The following is a 26748-nucleotide window of genomic DNA, read 5'->3' as shown; positions in this document are numbered from 1 at the left end:
GAGAGGAGTCTGGCTGCAGCCCGCCTCTCTCAGTACCCTGCGCCGCTCTTCTCAGTACCCATCCCGCAGACAGGAAATGACGCAACACCGCAGCTCTCAGTCCCCTCAGACCGGAAATGTCGTCAACCCTTGCGACGAAAACAAGTTACGTTATTTCACCTCTCGCGAAAAAAACACGGTAAGTGGCCGCACTGAAAAAAAGTTTTTAAAAGCGTATGCATGTTTAAAAATGTTAAATAGTTAAACAACACTTGCGGTGAAAATATGAAGTGTTTATTCTGAGTTGAAAAGACCGTACTTATATCTAGTATTCTTAATGCAATTTAAATAATGTCTTCCTTTACTAACTGCATGCGACTTTGCTCTACTTATATTGTTTAATACGTACTGATGAATTCAGCAGCGAATTAGCTAATGCTGCTAATGCTTTTTACTTTTTTTTTTCACAATGAACAGTCTTCTTTGTGTAGTTTTCATTATATTGCACTCTTATTTTTCATTATGTACATGCCTGCAATTCGCAGCTCGCTGTTTTTGTTATTGTATGGTATTGTTGTTTTGCCTTCATTTGTTTTGTCTGGTCCTTTGTAGTTTGAATGTTGTCACATGATCCAAATAGGACAAGGTTGTAATTTTTTCTTGATATTGTTACTCTGCTTAGCTATATATTTTTTCATTATTTTGTTTTTTTTTACTAGCTGCAAGATCACCACCCCATTGGGAAGAAACTAAATCACGACCCCCAAATGGTAGTCTTCCCATGCAGATACAGGGATGTCACACAGATCCAAATGGAAGTAAGTAGCATAAATAGTAATGTACTTTAGATTTTGGACTGTGCTGAACACTTTTTTCGATAGACATCGAACACTGTAAAACCCACTGTGCAGACAGGACCAATGGTGACAATATAAGACCATGCCGAGTTTCATGGACGGTTCAAACTCATCCTGCCCTGGAACGGCTGGTATGTTTTTATGTCTGAGACAAATGTTGTGCTCAGTGGAAATCTGGATAGGCTTATTATTCCTTATATTAGTTAACAATTGGACATAATTGATTATTTACTCTTTGTTTATTTAACCAATCAACATTCTCATTAGCTTATGCAAATCTTGAATATAAAGAGGCCAGAAATGGTGTTGATTGTCTAAAAAAAGAAAGTTTGATTGACACGTGCTGACTTTTGGAACGTTGGCTTGAACAATGAAATGGAATCAACTGTGAATTTTGAGGATTTAGTTTCTCTAAAGAACATAATGTCACTTGTACAATTAAGTAAAATGTAACTTTTTGTGTTTGTTTTTTTGCAGATATGAAATGCATATTTATAACTTGTCTAACAAGTAGCTCATTCAAAGGTATAAAAAAAAGTATTTTTTGGCGTGTGTAGGGTATTATTTTAACTATGTAGCCTACAGAATGCTTGTATGGGCTCATGTAGGTGTCTGCGTACGTTTGTATTTATATAACATATGTCCGTGTGTATAGATTATGTATTTTTCAGGGAAGGACCATATTTGTGGCTGACCCCTATGTTGTTGCAACATAGTGAAAGCCTACAGGATGTGACCCACACATGCATTTGCCTGTAAGGCTGATTAGTAACAACTACAACTTGGAGCATTGGTTCATTTTCAAAGAACAGTCAAATCATAACAAATTAAATGATCCAAATTCCAATTATTTGTGGGAAGAAAAACAGATCCAATCTTGAGATCAGAGAACTATTGTTATCTCTAATGAAATTCAGTAACCATTCATATTGGCATGGCGTTTCCATGATGATCCAGAATAGCCTTGTTTGGTTTTGAAGGTATGTTCCAGTCGATCCTTTTATGTTGCCCCTTCAATTAAAGCAGAATTGCACTCCAGATGATTCATCCAATCATTTGAAGCAAAATTCTAAAATGCCACTCTAAAATTGCGAATGTTTTGTTTCAAGGGCGTTGGCCCGGTCTCAACATTGGTAGGGACGAATATAATGCAAATAAGGTTGCTCAAAAGTTGGTGGGGACAACTTTAGCATCCTGAAAAGTTGGTCGTGTTATGTCCCTACCGTCCCTATGCAAACCTACGCCCTTGTTTTGTTTGCATGAATCATTTAAACCTGACTGGTTGGTGTTCTTATGCATGGAAACACGTTTGTAATTGTTTAACTACTGTATTTAATATAAACCTATATTTTCAATTGCAGAAAACGTTGACAGTCAATCAACAGGGGGACATGGAAAGAGAGGATTGGAAGTGAAATAGAGGTATTTGTAAAAGTGTGTATATTCATTGATTCAAAACTTGAAGGAAGTGACTCGGTTAAATTCTTACGTTAGGGTTTTTCGGGACAGCCATAGGGGAAGGACTGTGGCATCTTCATGTTGATGGTAGGTGAGTTTAACTGTCCAATTTTGTCCTCTGTTATATTTGTATTCATTTATCCATTTGTAGTATGCTCTTTGCACTGTTCTGGATGCTCTCTTTGAGTTTAACCATTGTAAAATGAAGTTCACCGAATCATTCAAATTGGGCTACAAAATATCCTTGTCGTTATTCTTTATTTACACTTGTTTTTAATTTTTGTTAGACTGATATGCCAACTCTGAGGAAGTGGTGGTGTATATTGCTAGCGGACAATTTCAAACTTGGGTGCATGGTAAGTCTTTGAAACTGTTGATATGGCATTCATAGGAAAGTAGGTGCACAGTACCTTAATTCTTTGTTGGAAAATGTGGAATACTTATTTTTGTATTTTTTCAACTTAGGTGAGCCACAGGAAAGAGTTTGCCCATTGGACAGATAAGGCAAAAGCATTACTGCAGGGTGAAGTGCCACCAGTCTATCAGCTACAGAAGTGAAATTTGAATATAATTGCTGAGGTCAGCTTTTAAAGACTTTTTAGTGTCCATTACTCTGACGCACTTTTGAACATGTCCCCCTTTATTCACTGATTTATTTTTAGGAAGAGGTGCAACCACAGCTCCTTCAAGTTAGTGGTGGCCCACTCCAAAAAGATATGACGGGGAAAAAATGGTAAGATTGTTTATATACCTAGTTTAATGCAATGCCTGAAAAGAAAAATCAAGTATAAAATTAACAAAGCATCATTTTTATTTTACTTATGTAATATTCAAATAGCTCTTTTCTTTCTCTTTTCCAATGAACAGTTTTGGTAAAAGGACTGTGCAAGACTGCACAAAAGCCTCGGACAGGGCTGGGGGGGGGGGTTAATGCAGTAGGACTTCCTAAGCATCCTGCAGATGGAAGAGGATGAGCACGAACTACAATGTTTTGGAGCCATTCAAGTTCTGTTTCAACCATCTGGAAGATGGATTTACCTTTTTTGAGGAGATTGTTGACCAAAGAAAATATCTGGTATTCTGTCAATAATAATAAAAAAAATAATAAAACTAAAAAAATAAAGTTTACCACATTAGAACTGGTTGTATTGAGTTCATTTTTCTACACTTATAAATTAGTTGTTTTTTTTCTTTTATCCCAGATGTTAGTTGTAGGTAGTTTTAATTACCTGTGATGAAGGCGGGAGTGCTTGCCGAAAAATGTCAGGTAATTAAAACAACCTACAACTATTGTCTGGGATAAAAGAAAAAAACAACTAACACATGACAACTATTTTGTCATTTCTGTTTGAAATAAAGGTGCCTTTCCTGGAGCAGAAAGTTTAATATAGTTTCTGAATTAATTAGGATCTTCACTCACATGAATGAATTTAAGTAGCAAAATGAAAGACAAAATTGGTTTGGTTGCAACATGGAGAGAATATTACGTTTTTGATACATTAAATTGTAATGAAGCTATATTAATGTGTCCGTTCATAAAAATGTAAGGATGACAGCAATTTCTAATAATTCTCAATTGGAGTATATTTTACAATTGACAAACTAAAGTACACACTGTGATAGGTCACATGCGATCTTTCAGTCACCAATTAAACCTTTATTACAGTAGTGTGTATTTTAATTTTGATGTACTGTAACCATGTTTTTCATTTTGGTAAAATCACCAGGCTTTAACAAACTGACCGCGCTTAAAGAGTTAATCTCCCGATTTCACCAAATCAATTTAAGGAGCATGGAAATGAATTATTATTTAAATAATAATGAGTGATGCTGAAACCGAAAATAAAAGACGTGCAAAAAGAAAAGTAAACTAGTATTTACGTTCGAATGGACGCTAACTATTACGATAAAACCGGAAGCTCGGAGCTCGAGCGCTGTTTCATGTTGTCATTTCCGGTCTGAGAGCTGCGATATTGCGTCACTTCCTGTCTGCGGGATGGGTACTGAGACGAGCGGCGCAGGGTACTGAGAGAGGCGGGCTGCAGCCAGACTCTTTTGTGTAATGTTGTCGTACATGTCAGCGTGTCTTTGAAAACAGCGACTGTCTCTTTGCAAATGAGGCAGACACAGTTGTTGCATATTGTATTGAAGAATTAGTCCAATATCCACCTATCCCTGAAGCGTCGGCCATCGCAGTCAACTTTTTTTTTTTTTATTGATTGTCGCCATTTTAGAAAATTGAAAGTAAAGGGTCACACGGGGTAATGTTGCTTAGAGTGCTGCTCTTAAAGTTTTTCAAAGTTTCGTGACAATAGGCTGAGTTTCTGTGGACAAGATAGTTGTAGATATCAGGGTAGTAGATGTCAGGCAGAGACGGCGAAGACAGCGGGTCGAAAAATATCCATTTAGGCATCAAATATGGGTCTGGCGAATGGATAAACTGAAGCTTTTCCACATAACGCCTTTTATGCAACGCATCCAATGAGTTTACAGCGTCTGAAAGCACCGGGGCTTCCATGAATTGCACTATAAATTGCACGTCAATTTGAAACCATTGAGAATACGGATAAACAATGACGGACAATATGGTGGCCGGATACAGTGACACGTCATTATGTGACGTTGGTGAGTGGGGTCTATATAGGCTGGAGGCTGGGATGAAGAGCACACTCTACTGGCTAACAAATATAAGACCGCAAGTTGATATAAAAATTTTAAAAATTGGGCTCGATGGATGAATGCGTATATGTCCTCAGAACATATCTACCCAATTTGATTATGATCCATCCTCAAATAACAGAGAAATAGATGAACAATGATAGCGTATACAGCAAGAACAACAACAACGACTGCAGCATGAACATAAAAAAATGTTATCAGTCAGTCAAGGACTTACTACTTCTAAATAAAAAAATAAAAATCATCTAGTCTATTTTGTGTGCTTTTAAAGATTACATAATTTACCGTTCTATATTAAACGTTACATATGTCGCAGCAGGTTTTCCTGTTTTGTTTTTTTTATTTAATGAGAAACATTTTATCATGAGCGGCACGGTGGATGCTGATTAATAGGATGCCTCACAGTTCTGAAATAAAAGGCTCAATCCCGGTGCTGTGTGATCCTGTGTAAAGTTGGAATATTATCCTCAGGTCAGTGTGTGGGTGTTCTCTGGGTGCTTTGGTTTTCTCAGCGTAGTGTATAGAGGTGTGCAAAATTTCCGATTCTTAGATTATTCGCGATTCGGCCGTGGAAGATTCGAGAACGATTCACAAACATCCAAATTCCGATTATTGAAATATGCCAAGTAAAGCAGAAGTACGACACACTCAGCGCGCCGCGCGGTCTTCGGTACGCAATTAGGGACGGAGCGAGAGTAGCTAAACATGATGCTTCTCATTACCCGGCCCCTCGGGTAACGCCAAAGCTCAACTCATGCCACGAGATTAAAAAAAAAAAAAAAAAACAATTTACCTGACTGCTGCCGAAAAGCTGCTACAAGCCACATTATGTTACGGTAGATATCATTTATATAGGACTAGATGCATTTTAGCTTCGGTATCGTTGCCAGCACATCTACAAAAAACTAGATGCAAGCGTTGGTAACGGCCGCCATCTTAAAGCAGTACACTTCCCTACAAGGCTGCTGTTGCGAACCTTCCAAGCGAACCTAATTAACTTTTTATCTAAAATACTCCTAAATCGGTAAAATATTGACTTGAATCTATCTTTAAAATAGTTTTAAAACTTTCACATGTTGAAAGTAGACAAAAGAGAAATTATGGAATAACAGGAGCAATTTTAACAACTTTAACGGTTAATTCACAACATTAAATTAATTGAAAGTAGTTTAAAGCTGCTGATATAGAATGGGGACTGGAGTTTTTTATTTACTGTTATTTTTGTATATTTGTTTACTGCTATATGTTAACTTGATACTGAAATAGTAGTTTGGTTTAGCCTGAGAGGATTTTTGAACAATTTTGGAACTAATATACAAAACGAATTAAAAAATAAATAAATAAATAAAGGAGTGGGGTGCATCAATAATCGTTTTATAATCGAATCGGAGCCTCTGAATCGTAATCGAATCGTTAGGTGCCCAAAGATTCCCAGCTCTAGTAGTGTATCCCAAAAACATGCATGCAAGTTTGATAAAACACTCCAAATTATTCATAGGTGTGATTGAGTGTAATAGAATGTCTATGTGTTTCCAGCAATTGGCTGGCAACCAGTTCAGGGTGTACCCTGTTTCCTGCCCACAGTCATAGTTAAAGTATTACATCGTCATTTATAAATTGAATGTTAGAAAGTTAAAATACACTATATATATATATGTATATATATATATTTTTTTAATTACAAGAGTGTATTGCCATGAACATTTCCAAACATTGCCATGAACATTTCCGAACATTTGAAGTAAAGGGTTCTCAGTGGTCCAAAACAAAGCCTAACAATGGACAATCCATCATAATCACAAGCATAGACTGTACATGGCTTTGTTGGCACAGCAGTGCTCTTCTATGTCAGATACAGATGTTCAAACAAAGCACTGGTTTCTCAACTCCTCTGCAGGTTGCCAGGAAAAACAACAGAGAGCCCACAGGCAGGAGGCACTAAATTTACTCCCTTCATTGAATATAAAATGTCAATGCACACAATTCCATACAGTGATGGATGGGCTAGATTTTCTGTCCTGTCCAACTGTACCTCAAGAAATAAAAAACGCAACAAACCAATTTGCTTTAGTAAATGCCAGTAAATTTAATGTAATTGACCTAATTTTATGATAAATATATTACATTTATAAAGAGATGTATGGTCATAAAACTTAGCTTGTACATCGGGTTACACTGGTGATTGCTGTTAAGACACACAGTTTGTAGTAGTCTATACACTAGGCCGGGGGTCGGCAACCCGTGTTTTGAGAGCCGCATGAAGCTCTTTAGCGCTGCCCTAGTGGCTCCCTGGAGCATTTTAAAAAATGTTTGAAAAAAAAAAAAAATGGTTGGGGTAAATATATTTTTTGTTTTGATATGGTTTCTGTAGGAGGACAAAAATGGCACAAATATGTTTCCAATGCTGTAAAAATGTGTAGAATATTAAATTTCAACATTTCTGTCAACGAAAATTTGCATCATAGCCTGTGGCACACGCTTGACTGCGGTGGACAGTGACGCAAGTGACGTTCCGTTTTTCTCACTATATGATTGGCCGAAGAAACGAAATGCTCTCCCATAAAATGCATGTTTCATGGCCTCAGTCCCTGCTGTAGCATTGCCTTCAATTATCCCCACCTGTTCTCAATTCACCTACTCACAGCCCAGCCAATAGCACTGCTTCATTTAGCAATCAACCTGTGTATTTAAAGGGAACCTTGGATAAAAAGACATGTAGTTCTTAAAAGATAAATGTTAGTATGAGTTACAATAATTTGCTATTAAATCTCCTCTTAATGTTTTCGTTTTAATAAAATTTGTAAAATTTAAGCCAAAAAAATTAACCAGTAGGTCGCCATTATTGTTGTTGACGTCGCAAAACAGTGACGTCACATGGGCTCGCTGCCGGACTTCCACAGTGTCACTCGTGAACTACATAATCATATCGTTGGTTCTGCCCTTCCAAATTATAACCCGAATGTAATATTAATGATAAGGATAGCCCCGTTGATATATATACATCAAAAATGGGGTGAGAGAAGTAGCTTACATGTGTCAAATTGGCTAGTGACAGCTAGCACTCTCCCGCTCTAGTGACGGAGAAGGAGAGTGATGTCAAAAAATGTTTGCAGATCGTCACAGTAAACTATTGTGTGATCCAACTTATTCCAGGATTATTATGGAGATTGTTAGTATCCACACAGCGGGTTGATTATTTTTTTTGCATCACCTCACCTTATTTTTCTACGTAAAGGCGCTGTCCACGTCATCGATGATCATCCTGTTCTGTTTATAAGATCTTGCTCCTGAGAGTCCGGAAGCTTGCTTCCCGGTAATAAGCGACTTTGCCAGGGTTTTTTTTTTCATATTCCTGCTGCCCTGGTTATTTGAATCCTCTACCATGTGCAGTTATTTAAGTCCACTATTTTTTTTCCGCCTCACTTTTACGGCTTCTCACCACGGTTTTCCCTCTTTTTTTTTTTTCTCTATTGTCTACCATTTCGCGATCGTGTTTTTTTTGTGTGTGTTCAATAAACCGTTGTACGCAACCCCTCTGCATTTGTTGTCTAATCTGTGGTCAAGCCTCGCTTCCGCATTTGCGAACCATTTGTTGCTTTTCATCTGGGGACTTGAGTTACTTCTGTAGCTAATTGATCGATAAACAATACACAAACTATCGATGAAGATAGTTCATGAAGATAGATTGCTCACAATGTGTTCCACGTGTTTTAAGTACACGACAGTCCTTTTAGATCTCAATGTACAAAATAACGCATCAGTATAACCTGTTGGGGCAATCTGTTGGGCAGAAAATGATGTGACTAGCCAGCAATCAACACATGTATTCATTCGTTTTTAAGCAGACTCTCGGGAGCAACATTTAATAAACTGAGACAGGGGCAAGCTGATCATCGACGACGTGGACAGCGCATTTACGTGACAAAAATAAGGTAAGGTGATGCAAAAAAATCAAACCGCTGTGTACTACTGATGCCATCCACATGACAGCTCTGGATGCTAACTATCTCCATAATAATGTAACGAATCAGGTAATACTATAGTGGGGGTATTTGCTTGCGTTCCTTAATGCACCGCGTGACTTACGGAGGTGTGGCAGACAGCAGCCGTGTGTTGTACAAGTTCCCAAAATAAAGAATTGCAACTTTACTAATTGGGTGACACTTTCTAGACGTTACAATAACATTGGAATAAGTTGGATCACACAATAGTTTACCGAGAAGATCTGCAAACATTTTTTCACATCAATCTCCGGTTTTGTCACTAGAGCAGGAGTGCTAGCTGTCACCAGCGAACTTGACACATGTAGACTACTCCTTTCATCCCATTTTTGATGTTCATTATGCTTTTGCTGCTCATTTTGTGAAATATCAACAGGGCTATCCTTCTTATTAATATTACGTTCAGGTTCAAATTGGAAGGGCAGAACGGACGACATGTTTACTTAGTTCACAAGTGACACTGTGGAAGTCCGGCAGCAAGCCCATGTGACGTCACCGTGCTGCGACGTCAACAACAATAATGGCGACCTACTAGTTAAAATAATTTTACAAGTTTCATTAAAACGAAAACATTAAGAGGGGTTTTAATATCAATTTAGAATAACTCGTACTAGCATTTATGTTCTAAGAACTACATGTCTTTCTATCCTTGGATCCCTTTAAAGCCCTGATTTTCACTTTCACTCTGTCTGGGAATCCTGCCTGTTACCTGCCTGCCTAGCTTTCTGAATCTGACTCTCGTTGCCAAATCTGAACCTGCCCGACTGCCGCCTTCTCTCCTGCCCTAGTAACTGGACCTGCCTTTTGCTTTTGGAAACCTGACTTGTCTATACAGCTGCCATCTTTTCACCTGCCCTGCTGGTCCTGTCAAAAAATTGTTGAAAACGTGACGCATTTGTGGTCCTCCTCTGTCAGGTTCGTGACAGCATGTTTAAAGATAAAACGTGACAACAACGCTTGCACGTACTGTTGGGTTCTTTTTTTCTGTAACCATGGACAATTTATATGAAGAAATTTTCCACTACTTAAAGACAGGAGAATGCAGCATCAGGACTCTCTCCTCAAAATGTCCCAAGGGCCAAAAAGCCCACATTTGAGAGAGACAGGTGTGTGCGCACACATTTGCTCTTTTATATAACTTTAACATTTGTTAATAACATTCTGTGTGATATTATCAGTCACTTTACATACGCATTTTTAAATAAGCACCTTTAAGCAAACGCATTCAAGAACAACCGGACCATTTTCAAACAGGCATTTTATTGGAGAGCATTTCGACTCTTCGGCCAGTCATATAACGAGAATAATGAAACATCACTGTCAAGCGCAGGCCCCCTGAGAGGATAGTGAGGGCGAGTGGATAGTGTACCTACACCGGGAGATAATAAAGCATGGAAAACCATTCATAGATGGTGAGTACATCAAGGAGACATTCATCAACATATCAGAACACTTATTTGCAGACTTCAAAAACAAAACCGAGATAAAACCAAAACAAAAATATCAGTCATGCCCAGATAAGGGGCATGTTATGCATGTTGCATTTTGTTGTTTTTTGAAAGCTCAAAATAAAAAATGACATCAAAACTCAGATTTTTTTATTGTTTTTCTATAATTTCATAAAAGTGATGAAACCAGTCATTAATATTGTAATGAAGTTAAACTTTAGGTGGCATCATACAACAGAGTAGTCACATGGTGCGTTGGCTGCACTGCAGGGAAAATAAACATTAAATCATGAAGGCTCATTATGTATTTTTAGCTGACTTACTCATTTTGATAGTAGGCTAATATACAGTGGGGAGAACAAGTATTTGATACACTTCCTATTTTGCTGGTTTTCCCACTTGCAAAGCATGTAGAGGTCTGTAATTTGTATCATAAGTTCTCTTCAACTGTGAGGGACGGAATCTAATACAAAAAAAAAGAAAATCACGTTGTATGATTTTTAAATAATTGCATTTAATTGCATGAAATAAGTATTTGATACATCACAAAAATCAAACTTAATATTTGATACAGAAACCTTTGTATGCTATTACAGATACCAAACGTTTCCTGTAGTCCTTGACAAGGTTTGCACACACTGCAGCAGGGATTTTGGCCCACTCCTCCATGCAGATCTTCCCCAGAGCCTTCAGGTTTCGGGGCTGCTGCCGGGCAACACGGACTTTTAGCTCTTGGGTTCAGATCTGGTGACTGGCTACGCCACTCCAGGACCTTAATATGCTTCTTATGGAGCCACTCTTTAGTTGCCTTGGCTGTGTGCTTTGGGTCGTTATCATGCTGGAAGACCCAGCCACGACCCATCTTCAGGGCTCTCACTGAAGGAAGGAGGTTGTCAGCCAAGATCTGGCGATACATAGCCCCATCCATCCTCCCCTCAATACGGTGCAGTCGTCCTGTACCCTTGGCAGAGAAGCAGCCCCAAAAAATGTTTCTCGGTTGGGACAGTGTTCTTGGGGTTGTACGCATCCTTCTTTTTCCTCCAAACACGACGAGCCAAGTTTAGACCAGAAAGTTCAATTTTGGTCTCATCGGACCACATGACCTTCTCCCATTGCTCCTCTGGATCATCCAGATGGTCAGTGGCAAACTTCAGACGTGTCTGGACATGCACTGGCTTCAGCAGCGGGACCTTGCGTGCGCTGTAGGATTTTAATCCATGACGGCGTAATGTGTTTCCGATGGTTTTCTTTGAGACTGTGGTTCCAGCTCTCTTCAGGTCATTGACCAGGTCCTGGCGTGTAGTTCTGGGCTGATCCCTCACCTTCCTCATGATCAGTGATGCCCCACGAGGTGAGATCTTGCATGGAGCCCCAGAACGAGGCAGATTGACCGTCAACTTGAACTTCCTCCATTTTCTAATAATCGCTCCAACAGTTGTTACCTTCTCACCATGCTGCTTGCTTATTTTCCTGTAGCCCATCCCAGCCTTGTGCAGGTCTATTATTTTATCCCTGATGTCCTTACACAGTTCTTTGGTCTTGGCCATTGTGGAGAGGTTGGAGTTTGTTTGTTTGAGCATGTGAACAGGTGTCTTTTATACAGGTAACAAGTTCAAACAGGTGCAGTTACTTCCGGTAATGAGTGGAGAACAGGAGGGGTTCTTAAAAAAGAACTAAGAGCCGAAATATTTACTAGTTGGTAATGTATCAAATACTTATTTCATGCAGTTAAATACAAATTTATTAATTAAAAATTATACAATGTGATTTTTTGGATTTTTGGATTAGATTCCGTCCCTCACAGTTGAAGAGAACTTATGATACACATTACAGACCTCTACAAGGCTTGCAAGTGGGAAAACCAGCAAAATCGGCAGTGTATCAAATACTTGTTCTCCCCACTGTAGCTGATACAGATATATACAGCATGTGTTGCCTTCATATTAGGCTTATTTAAGGCTTTTAATTTTTCGCGGCTCCAGACATATTTGCCCCCCAGCTTAAGAAGCTAACTCTTGGGACATGGAATGTCACCTCTCTGGCAGGGAAGGAGCCTGAGCTGGTGTGTGAGGCAGAGACTAGATATAGTCGGACTCTCCTCAACACACAGCTTGGGTTCTAGTACCAATCCTCTCGAGAGGGGTTGTACTCTCTTCCACTCTGGAGTTGCCCACGGTGAGAGGCGCCGAGCAGGTGTGGGCATATTTATTTCCCCCCGGCTTGGCGCCTGTACATTGGGGTTTACCCCGGTAGACGAGAGGGTAGCTTCCCTCCGCCTTCGGGTGGCGGGACGGGTTCCTACTGTTGTTTGCCCTTATGCACCAAACAGCAGCTCAGAGTACCCACCTTTTTTGGAGTCCTTGGAGGGTGTGCTGGAGAGCGCCCCGTCTGGGGACTCCCTCGTTCTCTTGGGGGACTTCAACGCTCACATGCGCAATGACAGTGAGAACCGGAGGGGCGAGATTCGAATGAATGACACCCCCCCCCCCCTTCTGTGGTCATCCCAGTTTGTCCGTATCGAACACCATGTTCAAACATAGGGGTGTCCATATGTGCACTTGGCACCAGGACACCCTAGGCCGCAGTTCGATGATAGACCTTTGTAATTGTGTCATCGGACTTGCGGCACATGTTTTGGACACTCGGGTAAAGAGAGGGGTGGAGCTGCCAAGTGATCACCACCACGTATTGTGAGGGTCTGCTGGGAACGTCTGGCAGAATCCCCTGTCAGAAAGAGCCTCAACACCCACCTCTGGCACCCACCTTGTTCCAGGGGAGGTGGGGGACATTGAGTCCGGGTTGGCCATGTTCCGCACCTCCATTGTTGAGGCGGCTGATCGGGGCTTTGGCCGTAAGGTGGTTGGTGCCTGTTGTGGCGGCAATTCCCGAACCCGCTGATGGACACCAGCGGTAAGTGATGCCGTGAAGCTTAAGAAGGAGGCCTATCAGGCCTTTTTGGCCTGTGGGACTCCGGAGTCAGCTGACGAGTACCGGCTGGCCAAGCGGACTGCAGCTTTGGCAGTCGCCGAGGCAAAAACTCGAACATGGGAGCAGTTCGGAGAGGCCATGGAAAAGGACTTCCGGACGGCTTCGAGGAAATTCTGGTCCACCATCCGGCATCTGAGGAGAGGAAAGCAGTGCACCATTAACACTGTGTATAGTGAAGATGGGGTACTGCTGACCTCGACTCGGGACATCGTGAGTCGGTGAGGAGAATACTTCGAAGACCTCCTCAATTCCACTGACACGCCTTCCTTTGAGGAAGCAGAGTCTGGGGACTCCGAGGTGGGCTCTCCGATCTCTGGGGTTGAAGTCACTGAGGTGGTTGGAAAGGTCCTCAGTGGCAAGGCCCCGGGGGTCGATGAGATCCGCCTGGAGTTCCTAAAGGCTCAGGATGTTGTGGGGCTGTCGTGGCTGACACGCCTCTACAACATTGCGTGGACATTGCCTCTGGATTGGCAGACCGGGGTGGTGGTCCCCCTTTTTAAGAAGGGGGACCGGAGGGTGTGTTCCAATTACAGAGGGATCACACTCCTCAGCCTCCCCGGTAAAGTCTATTCATGGGTGCTGGAGAGGAGGGTCCGTCGGGAAGTCGAGTCTCGGATTTAGGAGGAGCACTGTGGTTTTTGTCCCGGCCGTGGAACAGTGCATCAGCTCTACACCCTTGGCAGGGTCCTCGAGGGTGTATGGAAGTTCGCCCAACCAGTCTACATGTGTTTTGTGGATCTGGAGAAGGCGTTCGACCGTGTGACTCGGGGAGTCCTGTGGGGGGTGCTCCGGGAGTACGGGGTACCGAGCCCCTTGTTGAGGGCTGTCCAGTCCCTGTACGACTGGTGCTATAGTTTTGTTCCGCATTGCCGGCAGTAAGTCGGATTCGTTCCCAGTGAGGCTTGGACTCCACCAAGGCTGCCCTTTGTCACAGATTCTGTTCATAATTCGTATGGACAGAATTCCTTGGCGCAGCCGAGGTGGTCCGGTTTAGTGACCTTAGCATTGCATCTCTGCTTTTTGTAGATTATGTGTTGCTGTTGGCTTCATCAAGCCGTGACCTCCAACTCTCACTGGTGCGATTCGCAGCCAAGTCAAGTATCTTGGGGTCTTGTTCACGAGTGAGGGTTGGAGGGAGTGGGAGATTGACAGGCGGATCTCCGGTTTTCTCCCTGATCCCAAAAAACATGCATGATAGGTTGATTGAACACAATAAATTGTCCTGACTTATCCATGTGTGCATAAATGGTTGTTTGTTTCCTTGTTCCCTGTAGTTAACTGACAACCAATTGAGGGTGTACCCCAACCTATTGCATTAGCTACAACTTGATACATTGTTAGCTGGGATAGGTCCAAGGACTCCCACAACCCTAGTGAGGATAAGGGGCATGGAAGCTGAATGAATTAATAATATCAATAAGGCCTACCTAAAATTTGTAATTTTTCACTCAACTTTGCTAGTGCCAATCGCAGTGTTTCTAAACAGTTTGTGTACCTTGGTATTTCTTACTTTTGATGTTATTGTTATTAGAAAATTAATTACCGGAATTTTTGCACTATAAGCCGCACATGACTATAAGCCGACACCCACCAAATTTTACATGAAAATGACATTTGTTCATAGATAAGCCATATTGGACTAAAAGCCTCAGCTGTCCTCAATGTATTATGTATACACCAAAACATTTTAACCAGTAACTCTTTATTTGACATGGGCATCATATGACTGTCATTAGACCAAATGAACCCCATGAAGCTTTGAACCAATAGGCTGCAAAGCTTCATTGATTCAAGAAGCTTCATTTGTCCATCACTGCTGTCTTGGGGGAGACAGTCAACCTCTGCTGCCACCTGCTGTCATCTTGTCCAACATGCATCCTAGCATTCATTGCAGCGCTACAAATGTAAATCACAATCAAAATTCATGTTCTGTGCCAATTATTTTTTTCAGTTACTGTTCCAGTTGTTTCATTAATTGATAGTTATTGTATTTGTTAACACTTTATTTGACAGTGACGCCATAAGACTGTCATTAAACAATCATAATTATGACATGACACTGTCATGAGCATTAATGAATGCTTATAATAGATGTCATTTTGTGTCATCCGGCTAATTATCTCACTTTTGAATGGATGTACAAGATCTGAGCTGGACATAAATGAAGTTAGTGTCATAATTTGTCAGATGACACTTAATGACATCTGTCATAAGCATTCAGTAATTCCCAGATAGTGTCATGTAACAATTATGACAGTCTTATGACGCCGCTGTCAAATAAAGTGTTTCCTATTTACCCAAATAAATCAACAAATAAGCCGCACTGGACAATAAGCGGCAGGTTTCAAAATAAAGGAAAAAAGTAGCGGCTTATAGTCCGAAAATACTACTAGAATCTCTTTCGTATATCTTTCACGCGAAATACTTGCTGCTGTTGTGAACCACTAGTTAAAATAAACAAGAATTATGTGTTGATAATATTGTAGATACCTGTGCCAGGCTTGTTATTTTTTTAACACAAAGAGGCCTGATGGTGATTATTTTGGACTGGGTCATACAGTTTTATGTTATACAGCCTCTCCGACCCCATCACAGTCAGGGTTATAATGTGGCCCCAGGAGAAAAACATTTCGGGATCTCTGCCCTTCAGTAGAGTAAATAAGGTTTATTACAAAGAGCATGTTGTGTACATGCTCTTTGTAACCAAAAAAGCCCGCACATCACAACCGAGAAAAAAAATCTTAATTTAACTGACTATAAGCAACTTGATCTTATTAAGCAAATGGTCAAATTAACAACTACACAATAAAATGGACAAAGACACCTAAGAACATCAAACACAAAATTACTTGTGAACTTATTGTTAGGGGGGGAAACGAGGACTGGGAAGTAGGAAGTAGAGGGGGAGATCACAAACTATGAATAACTGCAGAATCAAACAGTATGCAGCACAAACAACTGAGCACAAGTGTGAGAAAGATCCGACACTGGCTGACAGCTGGAGCAGCACCTATAACGCTGCTGGTTGTAACAAGCTGAGTGTGAGCTGCCGGTAACACCACCCACAATCACTTAACCAGTTGCTGAAACCCAAACAGTACAACCCATAACAGAAATATGACAAGCAGGTTGCAACTTACAGGAGGTATCTTTCTTGAGGACACTACAGTCATATATTGTACTGGTTTGTATGAAAGGCAAATATACAGAATATAAATGTATATCACAGTGAAACACCATCATTTGAAACTGCATTCACGTTTCACCTAAGAGCATCTATAGGATAGGAGTGCAGTCTTTTATGGGCCAATGTTAAATCAGTCTTTTTTGCCTCAAATTCTTGAAACAATCACAGCTGCACAGAAGAATGAGTGCGTGGCCTTTAGCAACCTATTCGGCCTATTTCAGTCTGGATTCAGGGAAGATCACTCTACTGAGACGGCTCTCACAAAAGATGTAAGTGATCTTTTCTAGCTTCTTAAAAGGTTTATGAAAGGTTTGGGACTTCCTTGAAAGGTTTATGAAATGTTTTGCAATGTCTTGGTTTATATTTTATCTCTCAAAGAAGGTACTGCGTACTTCATTACAATTTGACCCTAGGCATTTTAATATTACTTTCAGAGACCCTCAGGGGTTGCTATATGCTGTTGAATAGTGATATGCTGCTACTAGGGCTGCAAATAACGATTATTTTTATAATCTATTAATCAGACCATTAATTAAATGATTATTCGGATAGATGTCACTTTTCTTTCTGGCTCAAAAAGATTGTCGACCGCCTAAAACATTCAATTCAAGGAACCACTTGGAATTACAGCACAATGCGACAAAACACCGAAACAAAGCCTACTGGTAACGAGAGCTCTTCTACAGTTCGTAACCAGCCAGTTCGTACATTTTATAGTTCGAGTTTGTAACCATAGGCGGAGTTTGACTTTTGTGTGTGTGTGTGTGTGGGGGGGCAAAACATGTTGATGACCCTGAAACAAAAGTCAAAAGTTTGGATACACCTCATCATTTGTGAGATTTATATATTTTCACTACTATTGTAAATTCTCACTGAAGATATCAAAACTATGAACGAGCATGTGGAATTATGTACTTGGCAAAAAAGTGAAATAACAGAAAACAGGTCTATTCTACATTTTTCAAGTATCCACCCTTGAGATGAGTCCAAACTTTTGGCCTGTACTGTATATATATATATATATATATATATATATATATACATATATATATATATATATATATATACTGTATATATTAGGGTTGTTCTGATCATGTTTTTTTGATCCCGATCGTTTTAGTTTGAGTATCTGCCAATCCCGATATTTCCCGATCCGATTGCTTTTTTTTTTTTGCTCCCGATTCAATTCTAATCATTCCCAATAATTTTTCCCGATCATATACATTTTGACAATGTATTAGGGAAAAAATGAATAAAACTCGAATATATACATTCAACATACAGTACATAAGTACTGTATTTGTTTATTATGACAATAAATCCTCAAGATGGCATTTACATTATTAACATTCTTTCGTGAGAGGGATCCACGGATAGAAAGACTTGTGACTTTGTATATTGTGACTAAATACTTGTGTATTTGTTGAGCTTTCAGTATATGATACTGTAGCCATGGCCAAATGCATGATGGGAAGTGGAACCATGACTGTGCGTAGTGCTACCAATTGATATATCTTCTCTGCGTTGAGAAATAACATAAGGTGTTAAGAAAAAGATCAATTGCTACCTTGCTACCCCACATTGCTTCCCATGATATTTTTAATCAAAGGGAGAGGGATTGTAAGGCTTTAGCCAATTAAAAAAAGGCTCCAAAGGCTGCCAAAATTCACTCTACTCATTATACGCTGCCTTTTATCTCTCTATATAGGTAAAACAGGGCCATTACAGATTGAGCGCGACAATGCGTGAGTGGGTCGTGCAGCGCATGCATTAATTGCGTTAAATATTTTAACGTGATACATTTTTTAAAAAATTAATTACCGCCGTTATCGGGATAAATTTGATAACCCTACCTTGAGCCTGAACTAAAGACTCTGGATGAGTGTAACATGTTTGTAACGTTAAATACAATTAGAAAACAATTAAAATATATATATATATATATATATATATATATATATATATATATATATATATATATATATATTACAAAAAGGCATGGCCGATATTTTTTTGCCGATTCCGATACTTTGAAAATGACAATGACGTGATCGGACCCGATCGATCGGGACATCTCTAATATACACACATATATATATATATATATATATATATATATATATATATATATATATATATATATATAAATATAATTACTGTGTATATATATATACAGTGTATCACAAAAGTGAGTACACCCCTAGCATTTCTTCAGATATTTAAGTATATATTTTCAAGGGACAACCCTGATGAAATGACACTTTGACATAATGAAAAGTAGTTTGTGTGCAGCTTGTATAATAGAGTTAATTTATTTTCCCCTCAAAATAACTCAAAATATAGCCATTAATATCTAAATCCATTGCAACAAAAGTGAGTACACCCCTCAGAAACAACGTACATCCCTAAATGTCCAAATTGAGTACTGTTTGTCATTTCACATGTCACTTGTCATGTCACAAGAAAGCCCACCCGTCTCAGCAGACCATTGGACGTGGTTCCAGTAATCCATGTGCTTTGTTGACTTTTTTGTGTACCGTCTTCAGAAGAGGCTTCCTCCTGGGGTGACAACCATGCACACCAATTTGATGTAGAGTGCGGTTTGAGTATGGTCTGAGCACTAACAGGCTGACCCCGCACCTCTTCAATCTCTGCAGCAATGCTGACAGCACTCCTGTAACGAGGCACATGACATTTTGGAAGGAAAATGACAAGCAGTACTCAATTTGGACATTTAGGGATGTACATAGTTTCCATGCGGTGAACTCATTTTTGTTGCCAGGGGTTTAGATATTAATGCATATATTTTGAGTTATTTTGAGGGGAAAATAAATTAACTCTATTATATAAGCCGCACACAGACTACTTTTCATTGTGTCAAAGTGTCATTTTGTCAGTGTCTTCACATGAAAAGATATACTTAAATCTCTGCAGAAATGCAAGGGGTGTATTCACTTTTGTGCTACACTGTATATACATCTTGACACAGTTCGTGTTCAATCCTGGGATTCAAGCTCAGTTGTTGGTGGTAGCTTTTGAAAGCTTAGGTTTGAAGAAATTCTAAATAGCCATCTTGCCTCCTCAGGTGTAGTTTGGCTAAGCGAAGCATAGTCACTAAGGTGCTAGCCACATGATCCGTCCATAAAAAAATTGGACCTATTATGAAATAATTTGTCGGAATTTTGTTGATTTCATTCATTCATTCTTTTTGTTTTTATTGCTTTACTACTTTCATAGCCAACATTTTAATGGCAAGGTCTTTATTTTTAAGGGGAAGTTTACAATTTTTTACATTGGGCTTAATCTTCAAATTAGCGGGTGTTTAATTAGTCATTGGAGTTGATTTGAACAAATTCCGTGCAGTTTGTCAGTTATTTGTTAGTTTCAGGGCTCCGCAGTGGCTAAGCTAGTGCGAGTCAATGGTGGTTGAAATCATTTCCATCCACTAATTAAACCCCCACTAACTCAAAGATTAAGCCTTATGTGAAAAATTAAATTAGATGCGATGAAATTTTTTCTGTTGTCATTCTTATGTTGAAGCAGCAAAGGGGAATAAAAAAATGGTAAAAATAACTGAGAAATTACTTCTAGAGTAACTTAATTACTTTGTGAATAAAGTAATCAGTATATAGTGCAGTAAAGTCAATAAAGTAACCAGGTTACTTTTTTTTTTTTTTAGGGGTAATAACTAAGCAGTCATTAAATTACTTTTTCAAGTAATCCGTGACAACACTGGGAAGAATCATACGGATATCCTGCACCCTCACATGCACAAACATGATGTTGGCCAAGGAGAGCTTTTGCATTGAAATGAAGATAATGACAAGGATTCACTAAGGACCCAAATGCACGAATGTTCCATTTGAACAAAAATATTTATTTTCAGTTCATTGGAGTTCAAAAAGAGAACGAAAAATCACAGCGCTTGCTGGATACCAAAATTCTGAGCAAAGTCAACAAAAGTCACAGCACTTGCTGGATACCAAAATTCTGAGCAAAGTCAACAAAGTAACAAAAGTGGGCATTTGAACTCAACATAAATCTTAGTCAAGAAAAGGCTTACATGAGCTGGTGACATGGAACATGGCAGGATACAAGACAAACCGACACTGGGCATGGTTAGCTGCAGGCTATATATACAGAAGGTCACAGGTGGACATGATCAACCTGATTGGCAAGAGCAGGAAGTAAAGTTTGCTCAAGTAGGCAAACCACTACCAAAATAAAAGGATCTGACTTGAACCAACAAAAAACATTAACAAGACTTCCGAGACGTGACAGTACCCCCCCTTCTAGGGGCGGCTCCAGACGACCCACGAGACCGCCGTGCCTCAAAGTCCTTGATAAGGTCTTTGTCCTCGATGAAACTTGCGGGAATCCAAGACCTCTCCTCCGTCTGTCGACCACGCCCACGTTTTCTCACATCCAGAAGCCGCCGAACCGTATTGACAAGACCCCCATCCAGCATGCGAGGTGGAGGCGGCGGCTTGACAGGTGGGACGAGGGAACTCTCCTTAACTGGCTTAATCCTGGAGACGTGGAAGGTGGGGTGAACCCGGAGGGACCTGGGAAGACGGAGGCGCACAGAGACAGGGTTAATCACTTTGGCAATCGGATAGGGGCCCACGAATCGAGGTGCCAACTTCCTGGAAGCCACCCGAAGGGGCAGGTCCTTGGCACACAACCAGCCTCTCTTCCCCGCCTTGTAGTCTGGAGCTTGACACCGACGACGATCTGCTACCCTCTTCATTCGCGCAGCGGTGCGGGTGAGAACCTTCCGTGTTGCAGCCCAGACCCGATGGCAACGTCGAACAAAGGCATGAGCTGACGGAACCACAACTGCCCTTTCCCCCTCAGGAAACAAAGGAGGCTGGTAGCCGTAGGCACACTGGAAAGGAGACAGTCCTGTTGCTGCGGTAGGAAGGGTGTTGTGGGCATACTCCACCCAGGTAAGGTGAGTACTCCAAGAGGCAGGGATCTGGGTTACTAAACACCCCAGGCTTGTCTCCAACTCTTGGTTGAGCCTTTCTGTCTGCCCATTGGACTGTGGGTGACAGAGGTTGCGCTAGACTTTTTTGTTGTCTGTCATTTTGACTGACAGGGTCATAAAAATCCGGTCATAATCTATTTTGACCCGTCACTTAAATTTTTAAAATGATGATAATGACATTGTGGTGACCCTTTGTTTGGCGTAATTCACCTTCCGTACTTGTGTGTCCATTTGGCCGAGCGCGTTACCGGCTACGACACAGTCACGTGACAGAGACACTTGAGAGCCGCGCGCATTCCGAGAGTTCACAGAGAGCAGCAGAGCTACAGCGGCTGGACACAGCAATTCGAGCTAACAAGACTCTTAACATTGCATACCGCTTCAACATATTCAATAGTATTTGGTTTTCATTCATTTTAAATTGATATTCTGTCCGAACAAGCTTAATAGAGAATCCACACCGTGCCATCACACATCAAGCAGATGAATTTTTCTCCGCAGTGACAAAAACAGCTGACCGTGGCCTCAGTAGGTAGGCTACATTATGGAACAATTAAATTAACAGTTCACCTGCTGTGGCCTGAACGGAGTCTTACACCTTCCTTCTGGTGCGCATTGACTTGAATTGCGTGCCCGCTTGTGCAGTCCATTTTTTCACCTCTTTTATCAACACCATCGTCGTTTTGGGGCTTTTTGAAGAAACTTCGGACACTCAGTTGCCTTGACATTTTTCAGAGTAAGGCCAACGACGTCATGCATCAAGAGAGACAATAGCTAATTAATATGCTCACTCGCCATCCTGTGGTCTGGGGTGTGAATTGCAACCTGTCAAAATGACAGGTGGACTTCAGTTTTTTCCGTGACCGTTTTAAAAAATCTGTCAACGACGGAAAATATTCGGTTAATGCGACCCCTGGTGGGTGATATCCTGAAGAAAGGCTCACAGAAGCACCAATGAGGGAGCAGAATTCTTTCCAGAAACGTGAAATTAATTGTGGACCGCGGTCTGAGACAATATCCTTTGGAAACCCATGAATATGAAACACATGATTCATCATGATCTCTGCGGTCTGTTTGGCAGACGGTAGTTTAGGCAATGCAATAAAGTGTACCATTTTGGAAAAACGGTCCAACACCGTCAGGACGGCAGTGTTACCTAGTGAAGGTGGAAGTCCTGTAATAAAGTCCAGGGAGATGTCCGACCACGGTCTCATGGGAATGGGGAGCGGATGCAGGAGTCCTCTTAGTGCTCTGGAGGAAGACTTGTTTCTACAACAAACAGTGCAGGCCGCCACATATTCCCCCACCTCTCTTTCCATGGATGGCCACCAGAACCTCTGATGACAAACATCGTGCGCTTCACCCCTGGATGACAGGTAATTAGAGACGTGTGAGCCCAATAAATGACTTGGGACCTTACACTCTCCGGCACAAACAGACGATCCGAAGGGCAGCCACTAGGTGTAGGACATCCACTGTTTGCCTGCTGGACAACAGACTCGATCTGCCAGGTGACAGCCCCAACCACACGGTCCAACGGCAGGATGTGCTCGGGCCCTTTGGAATTGTCTGTAATTGGAAACAGTCTAGACAAAGCATCAGGTTTACCATTTTTGGAACCGGGGCGATAAGACAGAATAAAGTTGAATCGGCTGAAAAACAATGTCCACCTGGCCTGACGTGCACTTAGAATATATCAGAAAAGCCAAAAGACTAAGTTTTTGTGGTCTGTCCATACAATGAATGGGTGTTTAGCCCCTTCTAACCAATGTCTCCACTCTTCTAGAGCAGTCTTGACGGCAAGGAGCTCACGGTCACCGACATCATAGTTGCGCTCAGCCGATGAGAATTTGCGTGACAAAAAGGCACATGGATGAAGCCTGTCTGTGCCGGCAGAGCGTTGAGACAGGACTGCTCCTAATCCCTCGTTGAATGCATCCACTTCCACAATGAACTGGCACTGTGGGTCTGGGACAGTGAGGATAGGAGCAGACGTGAACAAGCCTTTAAGCCGTTGGAACGCAGTGTCTGCACGAGGGTTCCACTCAAAACGAACTTTGGCTGAGGTTAGGGCATGGAGAGGTGCAGCCACCGAGCTAAAATTTCTGATGAAACGCCTGTAGAAATTTGCGAACCCCAGGAATTGTTGGACCTGTTTTCTGCTAGTGGGCGTTGGCCAATTTACGACAGCACTAATCTTAGCGGGGTCCATTTTTGTCTTATTTTGTTCGATGATGAAACCGAGAAATGAGATGGTTGTGACGTGGAGATCACATTTCTCAGCCTTAAAAAACAGCTTATTGTCCAATAGTCGCTGCAATACCAGTCTAACGTGTTGAATGTGAGTCTTTTCATCTGGGGAAAAAATGAGAATGTCATCCAGATAGACAAATACGAAAATGTTCAGGAAGTCTCTCAAGACATCATTGACTAGTCCCATAAATACCACTGGAGCATTCGTCAGTCCAAAAGGCATAACGAGGTACTCGTAATGTCCAGTAGGCGTGTTGAACCCCGTTTTCCGTTTTCAACCAACGCCCCCTTCTAGGGGTGGTGTGATCAAAATTCTTCTTTAGGGTCTGACTGAAGAGCTGAGATGAGTAGCAAATATCTGACTTACATGCCCACTCGGCGGTGGCCCAGGCAGCGGCTCTGCCAGTCATGTGAGAAATCATGAAGGCCACTTTGGCTTGTTCGGTTCGGTACATGGCAGGTTGGTGAGTGAAATGCAGTTCACATTGCACTAAAAACGGTCTGCAGTCTCCAGAGGCCCCGGAGAACTTTTCCGGAGCAAAAGTCCAAAATACCAAAATTCTGCAGCTGTCATTAGCTGCAGGCTATATATACAGAAGGTCACAAGTGGACATGATCAGCCTGATTGGCAAGAGCAGGAAGTAAAGTTTGTTGAAGGAGGCAAACCACTACCAAAATAAAAGGATCTGACTTGAACCAACACAAAACATCAACAAGACTTCCGAGACGTGACAGATAAACATATGTATCCGAAGTTCGAGTTTCATTGGTGACTACAGTACAAAGCTACTTTTCCTTTTGAAAGTGAAGAAGCACTTTGCCCACACTCCCCACAAGGATTTGTAAAATGCAATCATCGAGTCAATGCCACATTGATGAAATTTCTGTCTTCTAGCACTATAGCTTGTTTAATTACAATTATGCGAGAGAGTATCAGATGCTCAGCATAGCCTAGGGATACGCAGCAGTTGTAGACATGCAAGTCGGAGTTTCTCCATACGGAGAAGCCACTCCAGGGCTTGTCCTGTTTACGTCAGCAACATGATGTTAGTGAGAAACTGAACACAGCTGAAAATACAGCTGCAAGGCTACAGCAATGGCCTAATCTATAACAAGCAGTGCTGGAATACAACAGCGAGACAGAACCATTGTACTGAAGCATTGCTCTGGAGAATGTTTTTATTTTTCTCCAAGAGGTATCTGAAGTGTTTTTTGCACTAACGCTCCTTGCCTTCAACATTTAATTGTATCGCTTCACATTACTAGTGTTATAAGAACTGTCTGTGTCCTTGAGCGTGTGTCACTTGTAAATGTCAAAATAAAGCTCTATGGCTACCATTAAAAAGGGATGAACATATTGATGAACCGGGTCTTGAACATCGATGTGTTATTGAATCATGTTTGACAAATGAACATTTTGGGTTGTCGATATTATTATTCCTAGTTAAATTTTTTAACTCCTCCCACATGTGGCAGTTCAGCAAGCACAGTGGCACGGTATTCTAAGCGGCCTTTTGCACAAACAACATGTGATACAGATACACATGCAGCACAACTAGTCTGGACAGCAAAGTAGAGCTCTACTTTGAATAACTGTCAATTACAATATAGAATTTCTGTCTCTGTACTGAACCTTAAAAGTCTGGGGACGCGCCCACGTGTCCTATGTGCATGTCATCTTCGAAGTATTGTCACATTGTAATTACGTCACCCATGTGCAGTTGGTTGGTCTCGTTGGAAAGTGCGGAAGTTGAGGTTCACTGTTGTTTTTACTTGAAGTTGATCGACCAGGTAAAACGGGAAATACTACCACTTGAGTTTTATAGTTTTATTGCCCTTATTAATAAACATTAAAAGGCTGCATAGACATGTTTATCTCCATATTTCCATTATTGTCTTTTTTTCAAAACTGAAACTATATATTCCAGGAGCCATTGTATGGTCACAAAGGATGGACGTAATGTGAACATTTTTAATATCTTGTCGAGCGAGGCGCCACCTAACGAGAGGGGACGAGGTAGTGAGTCACGTCCGGTTAGATTGAGCAAGCGACTTTGTAAAACATGCGGAATTAATCGAAAACTACATTTAGCGCAAGATAATGCATTATTTCATCACCTCGAGGAAGAGGATGAGCCAGATTTGTCGTTATTTTCTAAGGATGAGTCGGCAAGTGAGAACAGTGACAGCAGTGCACAAAGGGCGGAAGGAGGAACCGACACTTCCTGGAAGAGTGGGCTGTGTAACGGTGTTTGATGATACTGCCTGTCACCATTGGTACATCGGCCAACTAAACCTGTACTTTTTGGACTCCCGTTTTCAAACTCCTGACACATTCTGTTTTTGCCTTCAGGACAACCACCCAGCTAAGCCTCCTGTTTGAATGAAGCCACCTGCTACTGCAGTTTACTGGTTCATCACCCCCGCCAGCCACCTAACAACTTGACTTTGATAAATAAATATCACTTCACTCTCCAACTGCTTCCTGGTCACACCTTGATCTGCATTGGGTTAGCCTACCCTACCCTACCATTTTTTTTTTTCTTTTAAATATAAAGGCAACATCAAAGCCATGCAAAATCAGACAAAATAGGCCCGGACCTTAAAGGGTTAAAGCCCTGATTTATCATTATAAATGGAAAAAAAATGTAATATGACATTGATTATTATTTATGTACTGATTTGGTCTGTAACATGCCAGAAAAATAAGACTAATATGAAAAATGATTAATATGAAATGGTGATTTTTTTTTTCCCAACTCAAAGCAAATATCAAAACTAAACAACTATTGCACAGATAATATTTGTTGTCTCCCGATTCTGTACCGATACCGCATTTTTTTTTATATAAAATATACTAAAAGTTTTTTTTTCTCTTTCAATACTAAATTACTGCATGATCACTTGA

The 26748-nt window shown here is 41.0% G+C and overlaps 2 long non-coding RNA genes across 5 annotated transcripts in view; both read left to right on the top strand.

The window, feature by feature from the left end:
• The window catches only part of LOC130927691 (uncharacterized), a 43557-nt gene extending 17258 nt beyond the window's left edge, over positions 1–26299 (top strand). The window contains exons 3-4 of the long non-coding RNA XR_009066489.1: positions 26001–26117; positions 26194–26299. This is a non-coding gene — a long non-coding RNA (uncharacterized LOC130927691). The remainder of the gene's footprint in view (positions 1–26000; positions 26118–26193) is intronic.
• LOC130927681 (uncharacterized) lies at positions 2–3213 on the top strand. 4 transcript variants are annotated; one of them, XR_009066488.1, is made up of 10 exons: positions 2–178; positions 592–625; positions 699–797; positions 861–967; positions 2198–2258; positions 2331–2381; positions 2582–2650; positions 2760–2873; positions 2957–3027; positions 3162–3213. It is a non-coding gene; the product is annotated as an uncharacterized LOC130927681 (long non-coding RNA). The 4 variants fall into 4 exon arrangements; XR_009066486.1 differs by lacking the exon at positions 592–625 and having other exon boundaries at positions 6–178; XR_009066487.1 differs by lacking the exon at positions 861–967 and having other exon boundaries at positions 15–178.
• Positions 26300–26748: the final 449 nt, after the last annotated feature.

This window comes from Corythoichthys intestinalis, chromosome 1 (genome assembly GCF_030265065.1).
Source record: "Corythoichthys intestinalis isolate RoL2023-P3 chromosome 1, ASM3026506v1, whole genome shotgun sequence".
NCBI lineage: Eukaryota > Metazoa > Chordata > Actinopteri > Syngnathiformes > Syngnathidae > Corythoichthys > Corythoichthys intestinalis.
This window is presented reverse-complemented; position numbering and strand designations above follow the sequence as displayed.